This window comes from Melanerpes formicivorus, unplaced genomic scaffold, assembly GCF_026170545.1.
Source record: "Melanerpes formicivorus ecotype bairdi unplaced genomic scaffold, bMelFor1.0.p_v2 SCAF_309, whole genome shotgun sequence".
Taxonomy (NCBI): domain Eukaryota; kingdom Metazoa; phylum Chordata; class Aves; order Piciformes; family Picidae; genus Melanerpes; species Melanerpes formicivorus.
In genome coordinates, this window is record NW_027142661.1 from 1 (window position 1) to 8,068 (window position 8,068).

The following is an 8,068-nucleotide window of genomic DNA, read 5'->3' on the forward strand; positions in this document are numbered from 1 at the left end:
TGTGTGCCCTCTGCCTCTGGCCTCTGGGCTGACCTTACTGATCCAAACAGGGTAGTCTGGGGGTGGGTCTGTGCCAGGGAAGGACACAGGCAGCTCTTTGATCATCCTCCCAGACACTGCTTTGCTCTTTTCTCTGTGGTTCTCCACAGAACCTCTGTTCTGCTCTTTGTTGTTCTGAAGGTGCCCTTGTCCGCTGGACTTGTGGGCTTGTAGAAGAGCCTGGGGAGTGCAGGGCCCTCATGCACCTCACTCCTGCCCAGAAGGGGCTTCCCACCAGCCCACAATGACTCTTCCTTGCCATCAAGCTTTGGCACAAGTCTCGAGCTGTCAGTCTTTTATCTCCTGTATGCTTACAGTGATCACAGGAAGAGATGAGTCTCACTGTTAGCCTGCATCCCTGGGCCCAAAGCAGCTGACAACTGGCTTGAGGTGTCTGTCCTGATGCCTACACATAGGGAAATAGTCAAAGTGGGAGAAAATCACCAAGCTCAGAATGAGAGAAAGAAATGGTGGTTCTTGATGTGGCAGTGTATGGGCCTTAGGAAATCTTTCTTTTCTACCCAGTTAAGAAGCAAGCCCGGAATAAAGGAGCTTCCAAAATCCCTTTGCTGCTCACAGGCCTTTCCCCAGGAGAGAGATGTTCCAGTCCCCTACAAGAACTATCATGGCAACAGGGTCAGCCTTTCTGCACTAGATGAATGAAGGCAGGAGCCCTGTACTTGGAGTGATCCACTACAGCTGCTGAACCTCCAAGCAGAGTTTGGGTTACAAAAGAATTCAACATCTCCACAGAGATCTTGCTCTCAGGATGTTGGATGTTTGGACCTCTCAGGATGTTGGATGTTGTGGTGGACCTTTGAAAACTCAATAAAACTATTCACTGAATCCCCAAATGTTAAGGGTTAGAAGGGACCTCTGGAGATCATTGAGTCCAACCCCACTGCCAAAGCAGGGTCACACAGGAACATATCCAGGTGGGTTTTGAAAGTCCCCAGAGAAGGAGATCCCACAACCGCTCTGGGCAGCCTGCTCCAGGGCTCCAGCACCCTCAGCCCAAAGAAATTTCTCCTCATGTTGAGATCCCTTGTCCTATCACTGGGCATTGCTGAAAAGAGTCTGGCACCATGTTACTGAAAGGCCTCATTCTACCTTCAGCTGCCAGTTATGCAGAACAGCCTGGATGGTTTCAGTCAAATTTGAAGTCAGTGTCTTGATGTCCATGTAGAGCCCAACAATGAGCAGAGTCCCTCAGGGGTCTGCATAAGAGTCATCATCTTTGGAAATGGGATAGAGGGCAACACCAGCAACTTTGTGGAGTGGTGTGGCTGACACTCCAGAGGGAAGGGATGCCAAGCAGAGGCACCTCGACAGGCTAGAGAGGTGGCTGTGAGAATATGCCATGAAGTGAAGAGGGCAATCCCAAAGACAAATTCAGGCTGAGCCATAAGTGGATTGAGGCTAGCTCAGAACAGAAAGACTTGGAAGTAAAATCTCCAGGTGGTATGAAGTAGCAAAACATTGCAGATGAAAGAGGCAAGGGCTCAATCAGCAGCAGGGCCTCCACCAGCAGCAGCTCCAAGGTGTTCTGATGCTTCACGCACAAGGAATGTTTGTGGCCCTGCAGGCATCAGGGACACAGCATAAAAGCCTGAGCTGCTCCTGGCTCTGCATCCTCCTCTCTTGCTTCCCTTTCCACGAGGAACGAGGTAAGCCTGAGCCTGCTCCATCCCTGCCTGTGTGTGATGAGCTGCTACCAGGGTGGCTGCTGAGGCTGATGCCTGGGCCAGCTTAGCTCGGCCCGTGTCTGCAAGTGTAGAAGGGCTGTCACCTCTCTCCCTTTTGGTGGTGGTGTCTGGGAAGATCTGGGAAGAGGGGGGTCCTTTTGGTCAGAAGGGGATCAATGTGCTCAGCTCAGAGAGCTCTGCCCACCAGAATTTGTGCTTTAAGCAGGAGGTATGGCCTTGGGTGAGCTGTGGCAGTGTCCCTGCTCACTGCAGGGCAAGCTGACTTTTGAGGGTCCCTTGCAACCCAATGTAGTCTGTGGAACTGGGAATGTTCCCTGGCCAAATGGTGACTTCTGAGCCAGCAGCCCATGTGTGCTGGGAGCATTGTGTCAATCTTCAGCTGTGCTGTTGCTCTGGGCAATGCTTCAGATGCAGCCTGCAGGCCAGATGTGGCACCTGTTGCATATGCTGACCAGATCAGCTGCAGGCCCTGCCTGGACGTGGAGCTAGAAATGGAGGGGAATGGCAGCAAGGTGGTGTTGAGATCCACGGTTCCTCTGCGCTCTGTGTTTCAGCTTTGCCTCCCTCGCCGAGAGATGTCTTGCTTCAGACCCTGTCCTCCACGCTCCTGTGGCACCTGTGGCCCAACCCCGCTGGCAAGCAGCTGCAGTGAGCCCTGCTTCGCCCGCTGTGCCGACTCCACGGTGGCCATCGAGGCTTCGCCGGTGGTGGTGACCCTGCCGGGCCCCATCCTCACCTCTTTCCCGCAGAACACAGCTGTGGGCTCCTCTCTGTCAGCTGCTGTGGGCAGCTCGCTCAGCACCGGGGGCGTTCCCATCTCTTCTGGCAGCTCCTTTGGTCTGGGCGGCTCAGGGCTGTGCCTGCCTGTCCCCCGCTGCAATCTCAACTGCTGAAGCTGCCTCCTCATGCCCTTTGGAGGAGGGAGGAAGGAAGAGCAGGACTGCACAGCCCTGGCATGGCCACAACCTGCAGATGGGCTGGGTGTCCCCATGCCACCTGGCAGCAGGGGCCTGTGCCCACTGCTGCCCCTGGCTTCATGGCCAGCCTGTCTGTGCCTCCTCTGGCTCTGCTTTGCTCCTAGCTCCTGGAGAAAGGGCTCCTTCTCCTCCGCTTTGCTGAACCTGCTGCTGCTGCGGGGAGACTGCTGGAGTTAGGGACTGCTCGGGGGGGGCTGGGCTTGCCAGCAGGTAGAGCAGAATGGGGAAAGGCAAGCTCTTAGTGTGGAGCCTGTCCTTGGGAAATGGGCCGTTCTCTGTGCCTCCCTGAAGCCTGCAGAAGTCTCTCTTGCTTTCTGTTCTGTGCCTCTGTGTTTGCTCCCTCCCATTAAAGACTTTGTGTGGCATAGCTGGAGACTCCTGGTGGTTTGTGCTCCTCCTCCCTCACTTGGGCAAGCGCTCTGTAAGAAAGAGCACTGCCTTCTCTCCTGAGCTTCCCACCAGCTGTGGACAGAGCTCCCTGAGCCAATGTCACAGCACCAGAAATGAGCAAGCAGGCAAGAGAAGGGCCAAAAAGCCTCAGGAGAATGGAGCGTCGGTCCATACCATAGAGATACCTGAAGGAAGTCTCAGGGAAGAAGGAAACTTACAATTCATGGAAGAAGGGATTTGTCACTTGGAAGAGCTATAGAGGAGCTGTCAGGGCATGTAGGAAGGCCACAAGGAAGGCCAAAGCCGTCTTGGCACAGAATCTGGAAAAGGAAGTAAAAGAGAAGAAGAAGAGCTCCTTCAAATCTATCTGTAGGCAAAGGAAGAACAGGGAAGGTGTGGGCCCAGTGCTGAGTGAGGAGGCAGCCCTGAGAGCTGAGCATACAGAGAAGGCAGAGCTGCTGAGTGCCTTCTTTGCTTCAGTCTGTACACCTAAGGCTGAACTGCCCTATGCACTCCAGACCCTGGATGAAGGAGAGGAAGCCTGGAGGAGGGAATGCTCCCCACTGGTCAGTGAAGCCTGGGTTAAGGATCAGTTACACAAATGGAATCCTCACCAGTCCATGGGCCCTGATGAGGTGCACCCAAGAGTGCTGGGAGAGCTGCCTGATGTTGCCGCTCTGCCACTCTTCGTCATTTCTGACAAATCCTGGCAGACAGGAACGGTGCTGAGGACTGGAGGAGAGACAATGTCACTCCAGGCTTCAAAACACCCAAGAAAGAGCTTCCTGGAAACTACAGACCAGTCAGCCTGACCTCCATCCCTGGAGCAGCTCCTTCTGGAGGGCGTCTCAAGGCATTTGGAAGAGTAGAAGGTGATGAGGAGTAGTCAGCATGGATTCCCCAAGGGGAAATCCTGCTTGACTAACCTGATAGCATTCTATGATGCCATAACTGAGTGGGGAGATGCAGGGAGAGCAGTGGATGTGGTCTACCTTGACCTTAGCCAGGCCTTTGACACCATCTCCCATGACATCCCAGTGAGCAAGCTCCGGAAGTGTGGGATGGAAGAGCAGACAGTGAGGTGGACTAGGAAGTGGTTCCAAGATAGAGGTCAAAGAGTGAGGATCAATGGTGCCAGGTCCAGCTGGAGAGCTGTGACCAGTGGAATCCCCCAAGGATCAGTGCTGGGTCCAGTGCTGTTCAACATCTTCACTGATGTGCCACTTACACTGATGAGGGAACAGAGAGGCAGGCAGACAGACAGAGTCTGCTCAGCAAGGTTGCTGATGACACCAAACTGGGAGGCTTGGCTGAGACACCTGAAGGCTGTGTGGCCATCCTGCGAGAACTAGACAGACTGAGAGCTGGGCACAGAGGAACCAAAGAAGGTTCAACAGGGACAAGTGCAGAGTCCTGCTTCTGGGGAGGAGTAATAAACACCACTTGTACAGGCTGGGAAGGGATCTGCTGAAGAGCAGCCCTGTGGAGAGGGACCTGGGAGTGCTGCTGGAGAACAAGTTCTGCATGGAACAGCAATGTGCCTGGGGGCCAAGAAAGCCAATGGGATCCTATGGGGCATTCACAGGAGTGCGTCCAGCAGATCCAGGCAGGTTCTCCTCCCCCTCTACTCTGCCCTGCTGAGACCTCATCTTGAGCACTGCGTTCAGTTGTGGGCTCCCCAGTTCAGGAGCGACAGGGATCTGCTGGAGAGGGTCCAGCGGAGGGCTAAGAGGATGATCAGGGGCCTGCAGCACGGCCTGGGAAGGAGAGGCTGAGGGACCTGGGGCTGTTTCGAATGGAAAAGGGAAGGCTGAGAGGGGTTTTAATCAAAGTTATAAACATCTGAGGGCTGGGGGTCAGCAGGGAGGAGACAGACTCTGCTCACTTGCTCCCTGGGATAGGCCAAGGAGCAATGGATGTAACCTGCAGCACAGGAGCTTCCAGCTCAACACAAGGGGGAACTTCTTTACTGTAAGGTTCCCAGAGCACTGGAAGAGGCTGCCCAGAGAGGCTGTGGAGTCTCCTTCTGGAGACTTTCAAGGCCTGTCTGGATGTGTTCTCCTGTGACCTGAGCTAGATTGTATGGTCCTGCTCTGGCAGGGGAGTTGGACTCGCTGATCTCTTTGGCTCCCTTCCAACCCCTGACATTCTGTGATCCTGTGATCATGGCACTGCAAAGTCTCGCCACACCGAACTTGCTGCTCACCACTGCAGGCATTCAAGATCTGATCTCATTTTTCCTGCCCCTGTGTGCAGCACATCTGCCCTGTATGCTGAGGAAGCAGAGCCTTGTCACTGCCTGCCCTGAGCAGCTTCTCTGGCTGAAGACAGAAGCAGGCTTCTGAAGTGGGCCCAGGTGACTACAATCCTGAGGTGTCAGGAAGGAAAGGCCAGGTGTGTGGAGCTGCGCTGTGCAGGGACCGCTGGCCTTTGTGAGCCTGCATCTCAGCCTGAGTCCTGGCATTTGGGCGTCAGATTTGTGCCTCCTTTCCTTTTGGTGATGCACCTTGCTGCTCAGAGGTGTTTTGGAGGCAAGGAGCAGCTGAGCTGCTCAGCAGTGAAGCAAGGCCTCCTCCACACAAAGCAACACCCAGTGTCGCTGCTTAGTGTCCCCCATGAGGCTTTTCTCTCCTTAGTGCTGCAGCAGCAAAACCTCTCAGCAATCCTTTCTGTTTGAGGTTCAGCAGCTTTGGGGCAGGTGCACACCTCCCCCAGAGAGAAGGCTCTTGCCTCTGCCTTCTCTCTTGGCCCAGTGTGTTCCCAGCAGCAAGTGCAAAGCCTGTTGGTTCTTATTGTGGCAGAGATGCCAACGTCTGCATGCCAGGTGGCCTTAAAGGAGCTCCAGCAGAGCCACTGTGTGTCTGATTCCTTCTTCCGCACAGCCGGGGGCTCTCTGAGCCCTGCGAATGGGACGCAGAAGTGATGAAGACACCCCAGGTGCTCCTGACGCTCAGTGCAGGAGCCAGGCGGCATCTCCTGGGCAGTGCCCGCCAGGCAGGGGCCTGGCACAGGTAGTTGTGGCCGAGTGGTGAAGGCGATGGACTAGAAATCCATTGGGGTTTCCCCGCGCAGGTTCGAATCCTGCCAACTACGAAGGGGGGGGCAGCTCTCTTTTGGCCGCCCCCACCCAAAGGCAAGAGGAGCAGGAGACTGCAGAGCAGCAGCAGCAGCAGCAGCAGCAGCAGCCTGGGGAACGCTGCTAACGTGCCAAAACAGCCTAGAGGAAGGCAGCGCTTTTAGAGTGATGAGCCTAGGAGTTGTGGTGTCCCAGCCATGCCTAAGGCCAGGACACAGTGTGTGCACTGAGGCTCATAGCAGGATGAGTGAGGCCTGGCTGGAGTCCAGGGGTTTTCCAGTCTCTCCCACATCACGATGACTCCCAGGGGCTGTGGGAGACTGATCCAATGTCCCTCCAAAACTGCAAGAGCGTGGATTGGGCCACCCCGCGCCTGATCCAGGAAAAAGGGCCGTGAGCTTTTGGCTCCCTGCCCTGTGCCTCTCCTCAAAGCCAGGCCATGCAGGCATCTGCAGCGAGCTTGCAGAGCAAAAGAGGTCATTTCAGCAGTGCAATACTTCCAGGGAAGAACGTGGGCGTATCTGTGGCTGCCCTGCTACGTGCCGATTTGCTGGTTCCTAGCAGGTTCTCCACTTGCCAAGCTGAGAAGAAACTCTTGGTTAGAAGAAGCGTAAAGGCCCAGGGGCATAATTCTGGAGATCACAAAGAGTGATCACTTAAAAGACACTGGCCTGAAAGGCTGCTCTGCTCTTTCTCATTATGGATCTGCCTTGGTTCCCTGGGCTCAAGGTTGGAAAAACCAAGCTGTTGCAGAGCCCAAGAAGTGTGAGGATGGCCCTTCTGTTCCTCACTCCTACCTGCAAATGGCTTCCTTCTAGCCCAGAGTATGACCTTCCTTCTGTGGCCTTCAGTTTTGCTCTTGTGCATGGTCCTTCTTCCTCAGCACATGGGCTGGGGGCACAAGGTCCCTAAGCGATGCTGTCTGATAGTTAAACAGAGTCTCTCACACCACAGACCAGTGCGTACCGAGCCTTTTCTCAGGGAAGAGCACTACAGAGGCAGTGCCACTGAGCTCTGAGCACAGCATTACACACCCAGCATCCCCTCTCAAGGGGCTGCAGCGGTGACCAGCCATCCCCAGAGAGACGGGATAGATGGAGAAGGATAGAGAGCAAATTCACTCTGGTGTGACTTGGAGACATCATACAGGGAACGGGCCTCCTCCCACAATGTCCCCGGGGGGCACGTGTGGCCTCGTGAAGCACAGCATATGCCTTGGCATTCTCCATCTTCAGCTTTACCCTGCCATAGCCTTTCATTGCTGGGTGCAACCAGCAGCAGCTACAGCTCTGGTCAGACTTAAATATACTTCTCCCTCTAACTCGGTTGGACAGGAGCATGTCCCACATTGCCTGCTGCATGCCTGTAAGAAGCCTGTTCCGCAAGACTCTTCCCATTTCCTGTTCGTGGCCTAAACCCTGCCGGGTGCTGCGCCCGGTTGGGGGTGATGCACGTCTGCTTTGGTGAACGCCCATGCCAACCCCCTGAATGATGGAGTCCATCTGAGCAGGACATAGCGTCCCCTGCATACATGGGGGCACCGTTTTCATTCAGCTGCTGTTTTCTTATCCAATACCCTAACCCAGACATTTTCCTACTGCTCTGTGATTGGCTGACAGCCATTTCTTGACTGTGTCACAACCACCCACCCGCTCTCAGACCGGCCCGTGGTTGGCTCTGAGTAGCAACCAACCCTACCCACAGACCCAGAAACGCATCAGGTAAGGACGCCCCCACTCACTAAGTACAAGGAAGAGGCAACTTTTGACAGCATCGTTCTCCGTCAGTTCTCATAGTTCTCCGTGATTGGCTGACGGCCATCACCGCAGCCCCTTAGCTGTTTTTACCAGGGGTGCCCCTGCAGCACCCCCTCTCCCCTC

At 55.0% G+C, this 8,068-nt stretch overlaps 1 non-coding gene across 1 annotated transcript; it reads left to right on the forward strand.

The window, feature by feature from the left end:
* Positions 1-6,123: 6,123 nt before the first annotated feature.
* On the forward strand, positions 6,124-6,205 carry TRNAS-AGA (transfer RNA serine (anticodon AGA)). Its single transcript has one exon. It is a non-coding gene; the product is annotated as a tRNA-Ser (tRNA).
* The last annotated feature ends 1,863 nt before the right edge of the window (positions 6,206-8,068 follow it).